This window comes from Symphalangus syndactylus, chromosome 10, assembly GCF_028878055.3.
Source record: "Symphalangus syndactylus isolate Jambi chromosome 10, NHGRI_mSymSyn1-v2.1_pri, whole genome shotgun sequence".
Taxonomy (NCBI): domain Eukaryota; kingdom Metazoa; phylum Chordata; class Mammalia; order Primates; family Hylobatidae; genus Symphalangus; species Symphalangus syndactylus.
In genome coordinates, this window is record NC_072432.2 from 47,025,565 (window position 1) to 47,045,511 (window position 19,947).

The 19,947-nt window shown below is 35.0% G+C and overlaps 1 protein-coding gene across 3 annotated transcripts in view; it reads right to left on the reverse strand.

The window, feature by feature from the left end:
• Window positions 1-19,947, reverse strand: part of CCSER1 (coiled-coil serine rich protein 1) — a 1,484,089-nt gene that overhangs the window by 501,485 nt on the left and 962,657 nt on the right. The window lies entirely within an intron of this gene.

Below are 19,947 nucleotides of genomic sequence, written 5' to 3' on the forward strand. Positions count from 1 at the left end.
CACTTTTCCAAACTGTCCCAACCCATGGCAAATCTTCCTAACTGCTTTTTAAAATCCTATACTAAATAAGAATTCTCTTTTAAAAAATATACTTTACACACATATTTATACATATAAAATGCACACTATACAATATACTCTATGTATAATTTTTTTAATTATCTATTCATCTATCTACATACTTGTCATATGCCTACTTATTAATATACTAATCTCTATTCATTTTGAAGACAGTTCTATTAATTCCGTATATACTTATATATATAGTAAATATCCCTATATTTCAATTTTTTTATTTATACACAGCTAATCAGTACAAATGACTTCTCAGACTACATCTAGAGTTACCTTCAGTTTGAAAACATTGACTCAACTGTGTTTTGATTATAAAAGCATATTTTGAATCTGTTAACTATTAATTTATTTTCTAACATCTCAAATACACAGTATATAGAAGTTATGAGAATCTAAAAATATGAGTGAAGTTAAATGTTAAAAATGTGGTCTAAGAATGTTCTCAGGGGTTTGTCTGTATCAAATCCCTGAGATCATTCCTAGATATATATATATATATAATTTTGCATATCTGAAAACACATTACAATGGTAGTTCATTTTAGGCTTAATAGTATGAATTAAACACAGTTTGTAAAAGAAGAGAGGCTAACAAAAGGTTGAAAGAATAATACTCTATTCTAAATGACTAATCTTTTTTCTCCTTTGCTCACCAGTGGAGTTTAATCAATGTTTTCCTGAAATCTCTGCCATGACATAGCAGTAAGCATATGCATCTCTGAATACAGCGCAAATGTATTATGGGAATGATTTACCAGAAAAGAACATCTGCCCCTTTTTATACATGAATATCAAAACTGCATATTGCAACTTCAATAACTCATTCCTTCACACCTCTTTTAAGGAAGGAAATTTAAGTCGTGTTTTAAACACTAACTTGCACATTTACCAAGACTCCCAAAGCAGATTTTCTTTACCTAGGCTGCCTGTGGAGGAAATGAGGCTATATTATCAAGGTTTCTAAATTTGAACAATTTACCCAAATTTCACCACAGAAACATCTTCTACAAAAACTACTGGTAAGAGTTGATCATAATACTCGTTTTCAAAATGACACAGTCTAACACTTATGTCATTGAGAAAGCTGCAAGTTAGACATTATGCAAAAAAGAGCACTGAAGTATAATTATGAATGAAGCTTTTGTTCATATAAACAGAAGGCATTCTTTTGGGATGTATAAAATAGGTGTTAATTCATAAAAGTTTATTTTCTCTTCAGTGTTTTAATTTCCTATGAAGTTATCCAATCTAAATGAGACTTTATGACTAGGCTTAGCCAGGCACAGTGGCTCATTCTTGTAATCCTAGCACGTTAGGAGGCCAGGGCAGGAGGAATGCTTGAGCCCAGGAGTTAGAGACCAACCAGAGCAACATAGTGAGCCCCCATCTCTACAGAAAATTTAAAAATTAGCCAAGTGCAGTGGTGTGTACCTGTAGTCCCAGGTGCTCAGGAGGCTGAGTTGTTAAGATTGCTTGAGCCCAGGACCTTGAGGCTGTAGTGAGCCATTACGCTCTAGCCTGAGCAACAGAAGGAGACCTCGTCTCAAAAAAAAAAAAAAAAAGTCTCCATAACTAAGTTGTTGCTTCTTCCAGAAACAGAGTATCACAAAGAACATGAAAAAGAGTTAGATTATTATTTAATATTTTCTCAAAGTTGTACTTCTGTTTTTAGGGCACTCATTTTACATAAAATTGCATGCATGTTTCCTTAACATAGTATCAACGATTAGAAGAAAATATTGAATGTGGGATAATAAAAACAAGAAAATAAAATATTTAACAGACATACATAATGTTAGCGTTTTGCTGTCTAATACATAATAAAACTTAGAACTATTTAATACAAAACAATTTACAACAGATTTTGGGCCTATATTTTAAAATATCAAAGATGGCAAACTTATTCACTTGGGTAATGGAAAAGAAGACAGTGAATTTGCTAGAAAGTAAAAATGGATGATTAAAGTAAGAGATAATATTTTCCAGTGCTTACAAATGAATGACAATAAGAAAATAGGTTTAAATAATATAAGTAATATATAAACATAAGAATGTGTCTATGGTCATGTAACTGTTGAGTAGCAAAGCCAGGGTTTTTAAAGTGTGGTTGACACCACAAAACTGATGCTCTTAATCATTTTTTTTTCTGCCTATGGCATTGGCTTTTGGGACTACATAAAGTCACACCTTACAATGCAAAGGTACAAAACTGAGGTACCTTTTGAAGCCTTGACTTTGAAACATGCAGTAAATCACTAATATATTTTTAAAAGATGGTTTTGGTCTCTTCTTGCGAACTTCATTGAATTGAAGTACATAAAGTAATTCTATTCATCCACTTAATAAGCATTTACATAGTACTTATTCTACGTCAGGTACTATTCTAAGAATGTTATAAATATAAGCTATTTAATCTACAATAACCCTGACATAGGTCCCAGACAAGGAATGTGAGGCATGAAGTTAAATAGCTTGCTTAAGGTCAACTCAACAGCTAATAAGAGGTAAAGTCTAGATTTGAACCCTGGCAGACTGGGTTCTGGTATTAACACTATGATGTCTGAGGAAGGTCTTCACATTCAATGATCATATTTATAATCTGCAATTGTTTTCTAGTCCTGTTAAGCCTCAAGGCTCATTTACATGGAACCAAGGTTTACATATATAAATGGATGTTGCTGTAATGAATGCTATCTTTTGATTTCCATTTGCAAGCTTAACATTACAGGCTGATTGTTTGTGTTTAGCTTTGTGCTAGCAATTAAAACATTCTGCCATTAGGTGGTGCCTTCTTAATGGCTCATGACCTGAATGGAGGTTTCTTTAGGTATGATTCATTGAGGGGCTCAAAAGCAGGCTTCACATGCAAATTTATTTCTAGCAAACAAATATAAAAATTTGACTAGTAGCCTACTAAATATGATGAACATTTAAAAAATCACCAGTCTCATTTAAGTAATTTTTAAACTCATTTTTCCCTCTTAGAATTATGAAAGAAAAAATATATAATTCCCAAACTTCCCACTCAGTAAAACTAATTCTTCATGCAGGGTGAAGTAAAAAAAATGATCCCTGTTTTTTGTTTATCACTTGGGGACCAAGCAAGGCAGCCTATTAGAGTTTATTCCTATCCTCCCTAAACTGCAATTTTCTTTAACAACAAAAACAGCAGTAGCACCAGCAGCAGCAGCAACAACAACCAGCATCTCCAAAGCATTTACAAAATGTTATGTATGTTCTAATGGCTTTCCATATTTTGGCCCGTTTAGTTATCAGAATAACGCTGTGAAGTAGATACCACAACTATCTCCCATTTTAAGGAGGAAAAAACTGAGGCTCATTACTGTTTCTAATTCTTTGCTGTTGTTATTACAAGAGCTAGTAAATTACCTAGCAGGGATTTGTTCCCGGGCATTCTGGTTCCAAAGAGCATACCCTCTCATCACTGGGCTGTCCTGTTACTCTTTTACTAAATCAGAGTTTGAAAGCTGCACACTGTGAGTACCTGGATTTTCCATGGTGGTTTCTCAGTAGAAAAAGCCAGGGATTTCCAGCTTCATCCATGTCCCTACAAAGGACATGAACTCATCCTTTTTTATGGCTGCATAGTATTCCATGGTGTATATGTGCCACATTTTCTTAATCCAGTCTATCATTGTTGGACATTTGGTTCCAAGTCTTTGCTATTGTGAATCATTCTCAGCAAACTATCACAAGGACAAAAAAACCAAACACCGCATGTTCTCACTCATAGGTGGGAATTGAACAATGAGAACACTTGGACACGGGAAGGAGAACATCACATACCGTGGCCTGTTGTGGGGTGGGGGCAGGAGGGAGGGATAGCATTAGGAGATATACCTAATGTAAGTGACAAGTTAATGGGTGCAGCACACCAACGTGGCACATGTATACATATGTAACAAACTTGCACGTTGTGCACATGTACCCTAGAACTTAAAGTATAATAAAAAAATAAAAAATAAAAAGAATGGAAATTTAGAAAAAAAAAAAAAAAAGAAAGAAAAAGCCAGGGATAGGCAGGGAGCAAGAGGAGGAAGCCACTGAGTGATCACCAAATCTTTCTCCAACTTTCGTTATATATCCAACTCATTTATTCATGCATTCAACATTCCAATGAAATTTTTTTTAGTATGTACCCTGAGCCAGGCAAAAGTAGAAAGCAAAAGATGGAAGGCGTACATAACAGAGAACATTTCTCTAGTCTTTATCAGTATAAAAAAACAGTTGACCAAGGCGGGCAGATCATGAGGTCAGGAGTTTGAGACCAGCCTGGCCAACATAGTGAAACTCCATCTCCACAAAAAATACAAAAATTAGCCAGGAGTGGTGGCGCACACCTGTAGTCCCAACTACTTGGGAGTCTGAGGCAGGAGGATTGCTTGAACCCGGGAGGCAGAGGTTGTGGTGAGCCAAGATCAGGCCACTGCACTCCAGCCTGGGCAACAGAGCAAGATTCTGTCTCAAAAAGAAAAAAAAAAAAAAGAAAAAAAAAGATTTGATGTTCTCTTCTGATAAGAAAGGTGTACAAACAGGGTACATTGTATTTGAGAAATGTATTGCTAATGATCTCACTTAGTTGAAAACTCTCATAATTCAATGCAAATATTGACAAAGTTGGTAAGTATTTTCACTTTCTAAAAAGACATCCTTTTGTAGAAATAACATATTTATTATTCAATTGGCCCTTCAACTTTGACATTATGCTATTATTTATACATTTTTAATATTAGAAGTTAAAACTATTTCTAATTTTTGAAATAAATTGGAAATGTATTATTCTTTTATTTTGCTAACTTTCCAATTTATATAATTTAATTTCCCATAAAATAAAAACTCACTGCATGTATAAAATATTAAGAGAGGGAGATAAACTGTTTCCATGACTACATTAATTTCTTAAATTTTAAAATCTGTGGAGAAAATTATCATGTTGTATATAAATGTACAATTTTAAATTAGTTAATGAGATTTAACTCCTTTTAATAATTAACAATAACAGAAGCAAAAATACTAACAACCACTGAGCTTGGCAGAAAGGTTAGTCTGATGAGATATTGAAATTAACTAAATTGAAGAGAAGCTGTAAAATATAAGGAGAAGCGGGAGCCATCTCTCTCTCTCTCATCTTTCTTTCATTTGTATAATTGCTAACTGCTTTTGTGCCATCAAGTGCAAAGAGTGGGAAGCAGGATGAGGTCCATTCAAATGCACACATTCAGGTCTAAGCACCCTCTCATCATTCTTTCTTACAGTATTTTCTTCTGATTGGAAAGGGTTTCTATAGTGATACCTCTCCTCAAGTTCTGGGTCTTTACTGGGACTCTCCAAAAGCAGAGTTAGGTCTAAAAATATGATGACATCTTGACTGAGCAGGCGGGAAAATAGTGGGCCTTTTGCATACTTAGGAATGTGCTTCTAAGTGTTTAAGATCCAAGTGTTGATAATGGAAGTCACATTATCAACATAATTGGTATCTATAGATGCTCTTTGGATTCCAAAGTCTCAGAGTAAATACACCCTACAGTAAGAGTATTATGTTTCTTGACTTTGAATCAAGGAGACATCATAAGCTTATAAGCTGCTTGGAGGTAGTGTCTGTATTTCATGTATATGTTCATCACTAATTAACAACTCTATCTTAAAAATAGTAGACATCAAATGCTAAATTGCAAAAAACAAATAACAGAATAAAATAGAAATCTATCTGCTCCTTTTCAAAATCTATATTTATATGTTTAATTTAAAAGATTTCTACGAATGATAAATTGCTTTATATTTAGTTAAAGCTTACAGAAACAAAGTCACTGACTTAACTCAAAGGGTATTTGTGAGTGCCTAGATAGCTCAATAATAGCTTATTTTGTCAATAAAGATTTAATCCGTTGGAAAAGGTAGCATATGCTATTTATCATTTGGAGGCCAGAGGCTCAGTTGTCACAAAAGAAACAGAATGTAGCTTGGATTGTGGGAAAACCATGGGCTTGGTGGCAGAAATTTAAATCCCACCTCTACATCATACTAGCTGTATGATCTATTAATCACTCAAAACATAAGTCTCCAGGGTGGATTCGTGATGATAATATTTGCTTTGCAGAATTATTTAAAAAGTCTTGGCACACAGTAGGTCCTCAGTAAAGGTTAGTTGTTCTTGATTGAGAAGTTGCTATCAGAAATGTGCTAGTGACATCTAGTGGTAATTCCTGCAAATCTCAAGAAGGTCTCCCTTGAAACTCAGAGCCTCCCAACACAATGTCATCATGCATTTGTTGTATCAACAAATGTTTAATAAACAATTCCTGTACTTCAGTCTGTTAAATCAAGTTGTGAAGATTGTAAATATATAAAAGACACAATCCCTACCCTAGAAGATCTCTGGATTTAGTAAAACAGACACATGTAAGGCAATTAATGTTTAAAAATGTAATAATTTCTACAGCAGCAGCTATAACAAGTGCAAATATGCCATAGAATAGGTAACTTCTTCTGCTGAATGAGATGCCATTTGTACTGGGTCTTAAAGAAAAACTATAATTCCCTCATTATGTCTTAGCTGAAGAAGAGATGAGAAAATTTGGATATTTCTAAAATGGTAAGTTAAGGCCTCTTTGCTAAAGTCTCAGTTGATGAAATTTGGCCCTTATCTTTGTGTGACGGGAAGGTAGTAATATTCTTCCATGAAAATATCTTGTAATTATATTCCAATAACAATATAGAAGAGAGGCTGAAGATGGGAGAGGACAGAGGATGGAGAAACAATTAAGAAGTTATGATCATAATTTCCTTGAGAGATGATGAAGACACAAACTCACTCAACATGAATTGGGATAAACAGGAAAAAATAAAACTGAGATTGAAGTAGAGACTACATAATGACCTTGAGAACAGGGAGTATAAGAGAGAAAGAAGTAAGGTTGATTCAGTGCTTTCTGCAATGAGTGACCCTTAAGTAGTAACACATTAAATGAAATAGAAAACTAAGCAGAAAGAACTTGTGTATGAAGGAGGAAAGAACAAAGATAATAAAGATTATCAATTCACTGTCTCTGTACATATTTTTAAAACTTACAGAATACTTAGGTCAAAATATCCAACAAGTAAATAAATACATAGGTCTGGAGATAAAGCTGTATTAGATAAGAACTTAAGAACCGCCAGAACACAGTCAAACTTTATAATCACTTAAGGTATGAGATTACTCAGAAAAAGAAAAAAAAGTGTCAAAAAAGGAAGGCCTACAAGATAAAGATCTTTAGGAAACGTCATTATTCAACGAGGAAAAATAAAAACTGGATTTGCGCTCAATTTTTCAGGACGGTCCCTTAGTAAGTTACAGATACATGCTTAGACCACAAACGTGGCTTTGGAAATAGCTTTGTGATAGGAATATCTCAGCAATACCAGAATATAACTTTTAAAAACACGTTAAAGCTGACTTTAAGGTTTAAAGGCAGAGCTATAAAGTGCTTTCCCCACAGTTACATGAAATAAGGCATATTTGAATTTCCTTTCATAACCTAAAACTGGTTTATGCTTTAAGAGTAGCCCTTCCAAGGTTAGAGAGAAAATTTTATTTGACTGCATATAAAATGGACAGCTTTTCCACTTATCCTATTAAATTTGACCATCTAGTTTTCTTTCCTTTTTTTTTTTCATTTTATTGTCTTCTTTTTTCTCTCTTTTTCTCTTTTCCTCTCTCCTGATACAGTATCTCTTACTTCAGTGATTCCTGGAAAAAGAGCCCAGTTGGTTTAATGTTTTATTATTACAGACTACCTCATGAATTTAGATTATTAACTCTACATTGGTAGAGTTTTCAGGATGGAAAAGAAGAGTTATTCATGCTACTTAATACTTACAAATTTATGACCTCCTAAAATATATACAATCTTTATTTTATTTTTAAAATTCAAATTACTCCCTTTTATTTCACCTCCTATGTTAACAGAAATTATGAAAAATATTTATTCTATCAATTAATTGTATTGTCCAATGACTAATATTTTCTACACGCCAATGCACAGTTTCTTGGTCCTCATATTCATGTATCACTTTTGTGTCATTTTAAAGAGTGTCCTTCCTTAATTATTACACATTAGTTTAAATACCATTTAACAATGTCATTTTAAAATCCATGTACCAAATCCACATGCATTACATAACTTTAGGCAATCAGTTAATCTTCTTTCCACCTGAATCAGCCTTATTTATTCAAAAGGGAATTACAGTTCAAGGTGGTCACATTAGATAAAAGTGATGAGTGTCTGCAGACCTTGTGTAATTTAATTCTGACAAAGGATAATGGATAATTTAACTAGATGAGTTTGCCCCATCATGCAACAGCATAAACATGCTTTAAAATTCACTTGGATCACCAGCTTTAAAATTATGAAACTTGTCAAATTAAAAAAGAATTCAACCACATTTAAAAATGTTTCCCATAAAATCAGGCTATATACTTATTTTTCTCACTATATCAAATTTTAATAACTCAAATGCACCTAAGAAGTGCCAACTATTATCATCATCTATATATTTAAGTAGGATATTATGGGAAGAAGTTAAATTAAATATACTTACCAACTTTAACTGCTCTATTTATTTCTAAATGACCCCAATATATAATTAAATATATGACAGGCAAAAGGAAAAAAAATGAAGAATGAATGATCTATGTATGCAGAAAGAAACCAGTATCATTTGCTGTAAACGCAACTCTTAATGATCTTAAAGAAGAAACAACATTCAACTCAACAAACATTTATTGGGTGCTTACTACATATTAGAAGCCGTACAAGATTTTATGAATATAAGTTGAATAAAACATTGTTCTCTTGGAACTCATAGTCTATTTGACAGACTGACAGAGAGAGAAACAAAAAGAGTCACAGTACAATGTGATAAGCACAATATTATAGAAATAAGTGTCAAGTACTATTTTTGCAACTAGTAATTCCTGAGAAGTTTCTCCTTGAATAGGCCACTATTCAGTGTGGGATGTGGTGTTGAGTAAGTGGCTTTACACTTAGTGAGTAGAATGTCTACTGTCTTATTCATTCGAAGTGAAGTAACAGAAACAACAGTATTTAAAACTTTCCTAGTGTGTATTTTTATTTGTGCCAGATATTGAGATCATCACTTTTATAGGCAATTTTATCTGTTCATAACAATCCTGTAAGATAAGGGGCAACCACTAAGTTTATTTTTTTTTCTAGTGAAGAAACAACTGACATATGAAAAGATAGGCAACTTGTTCAACGTCACATTGCTCACTGACTCCATGTGTCTCAACAAATGTGTTAATTTTTCTTAAATTCCATTTTTCTAGAATATAAGGTAAATCTACATTTCAATTAGTTTCTACATAACCAAGCAGAGGACAACACTGATGATATGGTTTGGCAATGGTGTCAGATAACAGGTAGATGAGTTAAAATTGCTAAATTTCCTCAATTTGCTTAGTTTTAATCTAAGCAAAGGGCAGAACTTGTGTTAAGAAGCTCCAAAATACATGCTATATAAAAAGCTTAATATGCTATCCTGCCTTCTATTATATAATTATTCTTTGGTTTAGAGATAATTTAATGAATTTTTGTGTCATAGATGTCTTTGTCTGCAAAATATATACAACATATACAAAATTCTAATAAATTATCTTATGACCCTTTGTGAAACCATGGGCTCCATTAATGCCTAAATCATTTGCAGTTTTCTTTGACCAGAGTTCTACATTAAAACATTTATGAATTACTCTGAAATGAATATTGAAGTTACTATATTCTCCAGTTAGCATCTAGTTCTTTTAAATTCCTTTATTTGCCATATTCTTAAATATACTTTTCACATTCATTTTCTTGTTGCCAACTCTTGAACTATTATTTTCAACATGACTATCACCTCTTTTATTACATCAAAAGTCACTCATTAAAAAGTCATATTCTTTTCAAGGCAAAATTGGAAGATAATTTGCTTTACTTAATGCTTTTGATCTCTCTACACTTTTGACACTTTTTTTTTTTAACTTAGGACTACCTACCCTCAATAATCTTTGGGACCTTTGCTTCCAGAAAATATACTAGGGCTAATAAGTTACTGTATTAGTTAGGTTTCTCTGGAGAGATAGAACATTTAGGAGACAGGTTAGATAAGGTCGTGGGTAGGTAGATAAGTAGGTAGGTAGATAGATGATAGATCAATACATCGATCAATAGATAGATAGATGAGAGGGGATATATTAGGGGAACTAGCTGAAGAAATCATCGTGCTTGAGAAGTCCCTTGCTAGTTTGTCTGTGACCTGGAGAATAAGGGAAGCCAGTAGTATGGCTCAGTCCTAGTCCAAAGGCCTCAGGACTAGGGAAATGGATGCTGTAACTCTCAGTCCAAGGCTGAATGCCTAAGAATGGGGTGGGGTTGTTGCTACAAGTCAGAGTCCAAGGGCCAGAGAACCTGGAGTTCTGATGTCCAAGGCAAGAGAAGAAGGGTGCCCCAGCTCCGGAACAGAGAAAGCAAATCTGCCTTTCTTCTGCCTTTTCATTCTATCTGAGTCCTCAGCTGATTTGATGGTGCCCACCCACATTGGGTGAGGGCAGATATTCCTTATTCAGTCTACTGATTCAAATGCCAATCTTCTCTAGAAACACCCTCGCAGACATACCCAAAAATAATACTTTACCAGCTATCTTCGTATTTCTTGATCTAGTCAAGTTGACACCTAAAATTAACCATCACAGTTACTAAATATAACTTGTCAGAGGAGAAAGCAACAGTTTTGATAGGCCACCATTGGAAGCAAGAAATGAATAAAGAAACACTTGTCTATTTTTGATTAAAAAAAGAGGCTAACAGGTTGTATACAGTATGCACAGAACCTTAAAATTGACTCCATGTGTTTCAACAAATATGTTAAATTTTTTAAGTACTATACGTCAGAGTATAAAGTAAATCTGCATTTCAATTTATTTTTATCTAAAGCATAGGAGAACACTTATGATTTGGTTTGACAATGGTATCAGTTAATAGGCAGATGAGTTAAAATTGCTGTATTTCATTAACTTGCTCATTTTTAATCTAACATTCTGAGTAATTACAAATAAAAATACAAATTCGAATAAGTCATATATTTTCTCTCAACCATTTTAGAGGATACACTTCAAAGTTCTATTTGTGACTATCTACCCCAATGCCATATAGAAATGGACAAGCAAATATATCATGAATTTTCATTTGCAGAATATTATCTGATCCCTTTCTCTATAGCTTACAAAAGAGATTTACAGGCCAGTCAGGAATCACATACTGGCAATGATTTGATTTAAGAAATACAATGGATTAGATATACATTGGATCAGTAATATATAGACAACTGTTTTAATTTACTATATTGTTAACATTTGTCTCTCTTCATAGGGTTAGTTGCTTTTAATCAATGAAAGATAAGACTTTCACCTCACTTCCACTGAAATAGACTTGGATGTCTACTTGGATAACTGAGAAGCTAACTTTTCAACGATGATCAGGACATAGCTATGGCAGAAATCAAGAGAAAATCAAAAGGAAAAGCTGGTAGAGTCTACAAACTGCTTGTTTCACGCAAATTTCTTATCTTTCTCACTCAATCCCTATTGATCAAAAAATAACAAAAGAAAACGGAAATGATAGCCCAGCACTGCCCAACCTTAATTCTAGAAGGGCTATTAATGACATAGCTTCCCTAACCACAGTGCCTTAATGTCTTTCCCACACACAATATTTCCAGATCATGAGAATCTTCTATTATATTACTGGTGGTAAATGTAAAAGATAGGCTAAATGGTGCTTTTATCATTCGAATTTTTTCTTCTTTTCAAACATCAAAAAAAAGAGAGAAAAAGAAAATGCCTTTTTCTTAAACAAATTCCTGTTACTAAAGCATAATTACAGTCATGCATTGCTTAACCATGGGGATACATTCTAAGAAATGCATTGACGCCTGTAATCCCAGCACTTTGGGAGGCCAAGGCGGGCAGATCACGAGGTCAGGAGATTCAGACCATCCTGACTGACATGGTGAAACCCCATCTCTACTAAAAATACAAAAAAGTTAGCCAGGCGTGGTAGCATGTGCCTGCAGTCCCAGATACTCAGGAGGCTGAGGCAGGAGAATCACTTGAACCTGGGAGGCGGAGGTTGCAGTGAGCCAAGATCACACCAATGCACTCCAGCCTGGGTGACAGAGCGGGACTCTGTCTCAAATGAAAAAAGAAATGCACTGTCAGGTGATTTTATTATTGTGTGAACATCACAGATTTGACTTACACAAACCTAGATGGCATAGGCTACTATACACCTAGGCTATGCGGTATAGCCTATTGTTCTCAGGCTACAAACATGTACAGCACGTTATTAGACTCAATACTGTAGACAACTATAATGCAGTGTTAAATATTTGTGTATCTAAGCATATCTAAACAGAGAAAAGCTACAGCAAAAATATTTTATCAAAGATAAAAAAAAACACCAGTATAGGGTAGCTCCATTACAGTCTTATGAAACCACTGTCATCTATGCAGTCTATCCTTGGGCAAAATGTCACTCTGTGGCACACAGCTATATTTGATTGAATCATGTAGGTGACCCTGGGAAAATTATACCACATTGTCAAAAATTAGAAGTTATAATTCATCTATAGAGTAGATAGCTGATACCATCATTTGGAGGTTATCATGGAAGACAAAGTACAAGCAAAAAAAGTAAAGAGGCTATCTAGCTTGCACAGAGTACAATGGTGTGGAATTTGAGAAAAGAAATAGAATAACTGTCCATTTTCCAAAAGACAGAGACCAAGACCAAATGGATGCACCTGACACGTAAGTTTCTATTCTTTGTAATCCAACAATTCCAAAGCACATCAAAATAGTAGTTATAGTCATCTCTTGGATGAGATAACACCTATAGGCAACGAATAGGTAGGCAAGAAGATAGACCAGGGGAAAGAGTAGAAAAAGAGGGAGAGAGAATAGAAATGTTTAGTTAAATGGAGATTAGCTAATGCTCTCAAGGAATGCCATTAGTCCAAAATTATTCAGTTGTGGTATGTCTATTCATTTCTCTCCTTATAAGTCATAGTGTATTGTTTAAGTTTTACACTGGAGACGTATTTTCTAGCTTTGAATTCTGGCCTCATGGGCTTACTAACTATAAGACTTCAGGAAAGTTATTCAAACACTTTCTGATTTCATTTCTTCTGCATTAAAATGAGAATAATTGTGACTCTTTCTAAAGTTTACTGGAGAATTAAATGATTGAATATGTGTAAAGTGCTTACAACACCACCTGGCCCATGATAAGCACTTAGTAAATGCTAACTCATTTTTTATGGCGAAGAGACAGGACCCTGTTTTTCTAGTGTTCAGAGTGAAATGTATCTTACCACAGTCCTACAATTCCTTATCTAATATTCTGAAGATCAAATGTATCTGGTAATTCAGAATTACTTTGATTATCAAATAATAATACAGAGCATTTACCACATTTTAAAAATATCCCCACTAAGGTTTGGAGCAGCAGGCTGTACAAACACTTTGATGTTTCTGCAGCAAAACATATAAATGTTCATGTGAAGTGAAAAAAAAAAAAAACAACTAAGTAGCTCTTTTAGTTTAGGACAGGTTTTTACCATCAAACTAGCTTGAGCCTCCCTTTGAGGAAAAAATAAACCAGTTTTCAGAGCACTTGGGATATCAAAATTGCAGATAGGGAACTGTTTACAAGTGTTATTCTATTTTTATTTATTTATTTTTATTTATTTTTTGAGATGGATTCTGCCACCCAGGCTGGAGTGTAGTGCTGTGATCTCAGCTCACTGCAACCTCCTCCTCCCAGGTTCAAGCAATTCTCCTGCCTCCACCTCCTGAGTAGCTGGGACTATAGGCACCCACCACCACACCTGGCTAATGTTTGTATTTTCAGTAGAGATGGGGTTTCACCATATTGGCTAGGCTGGTCTCAAAGTCCTGACCTTGTGATCTGCCCACCTCTGCCTCCCAAAGTTCTGGGATTACAGGCATGAGCCACTGTGACAGGCCTATTATTTTTTTGTTTACTGTTAGTGGTTGGAATTTGAATGTGATCAAGTTTCAAAGTTATTGAAGAGAACAAGAAGCTCTTGGGTAAATAGTAGAGGGCAAAGAGGAAGCCCTTTTTTTGAGGGAAACAGGTGATGTAGTCATATTACTTGTAGTGTGTGTTATGTCTTCCCCTAATTTATACGGTAAAGCCCTATCCCCCAGGACCCCTTAATGTGGTTATATTTGGGGATAAGGCTTTTAAAGGATAATTATCTGACACAGAAAGGGAATACTTCATGTTCTATTATATAGGTGGGAGCTAAACTCTATATGAAGGTAAAGAGTGAAATGATAGGCAATGGAGATTCAGAAGGGTAAGAGGGTAGGAGGGGGGTGGATGATGAGAAATTACTTAATGGGTGCAATGTATATTATTCAGGTGAAGGATACCCTAAAAGCCATGACTTCACCACCACACAATCTATGCATGTAACAAAATTACACCTGTACCACGTGAATTTATACCAAAAAGAAAAATAAAATGAGGCTGTTAGGCTGGGCTCTAATCCTATCTGACTATTGCCCTCATTAGAAAATTTAGACACACAAAGGGACACCAGGGATAAGCAGAGTAAAGAGCATGTGAGAACACAGCAAGAAGGTGGTCATCGGCAAGCCAAGAAGGGAGCCTTGAGGAGAAACTAAACCTGCTGATTTTGAGCTGGCATCAAAGATTTCTAGCCTCCAGAACTGTGAAAAATTAAAATGATGCTGTTAAAGTCACCTACTTGTTGGTAATTTGTTATAGCAGCTTGAGCAGACAAATGTAGTATATAGTAGCAATTCTACATAAAGCTATTATTTTGAACACAACTATTACTTGTATAAGACTGAAAGTCTCTTATTGGGGGAACCCACCCCCCCAATATTTCAACATAGGTTCTTTCTATTTTCCATAAGTGTTGGTCAGCTGGGAAATAAAGAGAGATAATACAAAGAGAGGAATTTTACAGCTGGGCTGCCAGGGATGACATCACATATCGGTAGGACCGTGATGCCCGCCTGAGCCTTAAAACCAGCAAGTTTTTATTAAGGGTTTGAAAAGGGGAGGCAGTGTAAGCACAGGAAGTAGGTACAACGATCACATGCTTCAAAGGGCAGAAAGCAGAACTACTGATAAGGGTCCAACAAAAATCACAAAGCAAAGGGCAAAGCAGAACTACTGATAAGGGTCTATGTTCAGTGGTGCACATAATGTCTTGATAAACATCTTAAACAACAGAAAACAGGGTTCAAGAGCAGAGAACTGGTCTGACCACAAATTTACCAGGGCAGAGTTTCCCAACCCTAGTAAGCCTAAGGGTACTGCAGGAGACCAGGGCTTATCTCAGTCTTTATCTCAACTGCATAAGACAGACATTCCCAGAGCGGCCGTTTACAGACCTCCCCCCAGGAATGCATTCCTTTCTCAGGGTATTAATATTAATATTCCTTGCTAGGAAAAGAATTTAGTGATACCTCTCCTACTTGCACATCCATTTATAGGCTCTCTGCAACAAGAAAAATATGGCTGTTTTTGCCTGACCCCGCAGGCAGTCACACCTTATGGTTGTCTTTCCTTGTTCCCTAAAAATCGCTGTTACTCTCTTCTTTTTCAAGGTTCACTGATTTCATATTGTTCAAACACACATTTTACAATCAATTTGTACAGTTAACATAATTATCACAGTGGTCCTGAGGTGACGTACATCCTCAGCTTATGAAGATAACAGGATTAAGAGATTAAAGACAGGCATAAGAAATTATAAAAGTATTATTTGGGAACTGATAAATGTCCATGAAAACATCATGATTTATGTTCCTCTGCCGCAGTTCCAGCCAGTCCCTCCATTCAGGGTCCCTGACTTCCTGCAACAGTCTCTAATTCTTGGATTTTTAATCTAATTGAGACAATTGTTTATATAATAGTTTGACAACACAATGTTTCTTAGGAGCTAAAAAATTAGAAATGCATTTTTTTCCACTATTGGGTAATCTTATTTAAAAGTTTTAGATGATATATAGTTGAGGATGTGGTGATCACTGGGAAGGAACTGAGGGGCCCCTTTGGTATGATTAAAGGACAATGGTAAAAACTCATCAGAAGTGCTCATCTTTCATGAGGCTGAGTGACCACCAATGGCTGGAGATTGTTTCAAAGTGCTTGGAGGACAGGATGTGAACAGAGAATGGACCTAATGTCAAATACTTGACCTCAAAGGAGAGATGACTAAGGTGTGGGAAGAAATTTGGAGATCTATTTCCAAGCTGAGAGAAGGGCAGCAAAGTTCTCCAGAGAAGAGCAGTGTTTTTCCATTGTGTGTTTACAGGAACTAAATACGTTACACAGCAATGCCAAAAATTAAAAAAATTATATAGTTTACACAAGGATTATTTGTTCAATATGAAAATATAAACCAAAACAGAAAAAAAAATCTTACTATGATAAGTATCAAAATAATGAAAATTTTTGTTTTCTTCTCTATATTTTTGAGGTGGCAATTAGCTTCTATTTGTAATTAAGAAGGGAATCATAGGAGTTCAACCTCATTTGGATATGAATAAATACTTTTTCTGATAAAAGCAGCCTGAATCAGTTCAACCATCTGGAGTAGTATTTTCTTTTATATTAATTGACATAGTTAAAGAGCAAGAAGTAATACATGATCAGTTGCACACACAAAAACACTGTAAGATTGTTTAAGAATATACTTTCAAATAAATATGTAATGGAGCAAAATAAATATCATCATTTGTTCTTTGCCTTTTCAAATAAAAATATCTTCAAGGTTTAACTGATTCTAAAAATAACTTATGTTCCTTATAAAAATGACCTAAATGTATATTGATTCAAAAGTCAAAATCCTTCTACTGTAATCCTTCTTGGTCCTTGTCTCTTTGTAAAATCCCCTGTAAAGCTGCAAAACCTCACTTATATCCAGATGAAAAAGAAAAGACATAAACAAGAAAAATATGTTTCATTTCAGAACCCTGAAATCACAATCTCTAACATTGCTGTAAGAAGCTACAATGTCATAAAATCTGCCTAATCCCTGCCTATTCTCAACATTGCAAAACCTCTCTTTAACCCAGCCTGGATTTTAACATCTTGTAAAATATCTTCCCTTAATTTTCCCATTTAGAGACTTAACAGAAACTTTGTTAATGTAGTGTTCTTTTTTTATTGCATGGGATCCAACATACCTAGCTTTGTTCAATCAACAGATTTTTTTTATTGTGGCCTTTTGTGGCATCAACAGTGAAAAAATTGTAGAGATATAACACAGGGTGAATTGAAACCCATCTGCATGAGCTCCTCTGAAACAAGTTTCTCTGAGGCCTCACAAGTCTCTCATTCAGGGGTCTGTCTGACTGCAAAAGTGAGGAAAATCCTGCTTTGGGTCTAAACTTAATTTATTTTTGTAAGTCTCTCAAATATAAAGTTTCTGCCTCCTAGGAATGAGAATGCTTTTTAAGTAATCCTTTGATTATTTAATCAACTTCAAAACCACTTATCCGTGATGAGAAACCTGCTCTGTTACTTAGGACACTACTGTTTGTTTTTGTCACTCTCTGAGTCACTAAGAGGTATAGTTCTAAAGACTCAGAAGTTCAGAAGTTCTTGATGTCCTTTAGACAAATTACTTTGATTACCTTTTCAAAACCTTCCTCAATCTTGTCTTCATTTGTTCCATTTAGTTTCATTTTGCTTGGAGGTAGAGGGTTTGTCAGGCCCCCAACCTGGTCTTTTTTTTTTTTTTTTTTTGAGAGGGAGTCTTGCTCTGTCCCCAGGCTGGAGTGCAGTGGCAGGATCTCAGCTCACTGTAACCTCGATCTCCCAGGTTCAAGCAATTCCCCTGCCTCAGCCTCCCAAGTAGCTGTGATTACAGGCACATGCCACCACGCCCAGCTAATTTTTGTATTTTAGGAGAGACAGGGTTTTACCATGATCAATCTGGTCTTAAGCCAGGTTCTTAAGAGGTTGCCCCAGCAAAATTTTTGTGTGCTCTTACCAGTTCTTTTGACCTTTCAGGTCAAATTCCTGCTTACTTTTTAGTTTAACTCATGTATATATGTCTCTAACTGGCATAATCCTACGAGGTACAATCTAAATTAGCGTCCCTTTTCGTGAACTCTATCTTGGGAACATGATGGTTGAACTGTTTCTTCATGTAATTGATTAGTGCTCAAACTACTGCTTAATCTTGTTGTAAGTATTATTTTGTGTGGCTTTCTGTGCATGTGTGTGTCTATGTGTGTAATGGATTTCTTATATTTAAGGCTGTTTTATCATCCCACAGTGACTTTGTATCTGTCAGAAGCTGTCTCCCCCTCACTTGTTCCCCTTCCTTTCTCTCCTTTTTTCCTGCTTGTCTTGGAAAGTATTTTTCTGTCACTATGCGCCTACTCTAGGCATATATCTGATCCAGATACCAGTCAAACACTTCCAAAGAAGGAGAAAAAAGTTAAACTGAGTGCACTTTTAGTTATTTTTTTCCCCATTTGAGACACTACTGTGATCTTTCTTACTGAAGTAGATCTACCAAGCTTAGTTTTGCTTGATCAACAGGTTTCTTTGGGGTCATTTCTTGGAAGGTCAGTGATCTACAAACATAGAGATCTTCAAAATCCAATCTGAACATGACCCAGAACACATATAGGATGTGAAAAACAGCTTATAAAACCTATAGTCCTTAAGCACTGCCTTCAATAAACAATGCCATAAGTAGAAAAGGTAAATATTTTTTTCCCTCATCTGTAATATAACATGTGGAAATAGAATATTTGAGGTTAAATAAAGATTCCAAAGTAGAATTTATTGCCATATTTGGGATTTGCTACCTCAGAACCAATTTGGAATGTAAAATCCTTTAAAAATCAGACTTGGCATAGATATCATTGATTGTCATGGTGTGGACTAGTCAATGCAGACAGTAAAATCTCCGAATAGCATGACACTCAAACCATCTCTGACAGAAGAAAATATGAAGACCTGATTATATAAATAATAATAATAAAAATAGTTACTGTTGCCATGTATTGGGTGCTTCCTATGTGCCAGACACTACTTAAAGAACTTTATGCATATTAACTCATTTTCTCAACAAATTTTTGAAACAGGAACAATTATTATGGTCTTGTAATGTGTAGTTCTTTTAATTAAATGTTGATTTATAATGAGGACTAAACTGATTTTTATTTTTTTTTCATCTTGCCCAAATTCCTATATACAGGGTCTGGGGAGTCATGCCCTACAAATCATAAATTCTCATCAGATGGGTTTTATTTAACTCTATATATTGTGACTTACTTTCCAACCTGACTCTGGCATAACATTACAAGACAAGGAAGAAAATCAAAATATTTTACCCCAAAACATATTTCTTTGCCATATCTTGAAATGGCCCTGCAAAGCTGTCCTTTGTGGAGGAAAATTAGCATCTGTAAAGAATCTCTATTAACATAGCTAGTTTTTTTTTCTTCCTGGCCCTCCCAAGCCTAAAGAGATTAACTAAGTCTAGCACCTTTTAAAGATCTGAATAGGAAACCCTTGTCATCTATTGTCTCTAACAGCAGCCACTATAAGACCTCAAAAGAACCTTGGTCTCCACAGTCTTTTATCTTACCCTGAACATTTCCTTTCTGTCATCCCAGGTCTTTAGATAAACTCAACCAATTGTCAAACAGAAAATGTTTAAATTTACTCATAGCCTGGAAGCAGTCCCCACCCCACTGCCTGCTTTGAGTTGTCCCACCTTTCTGAAC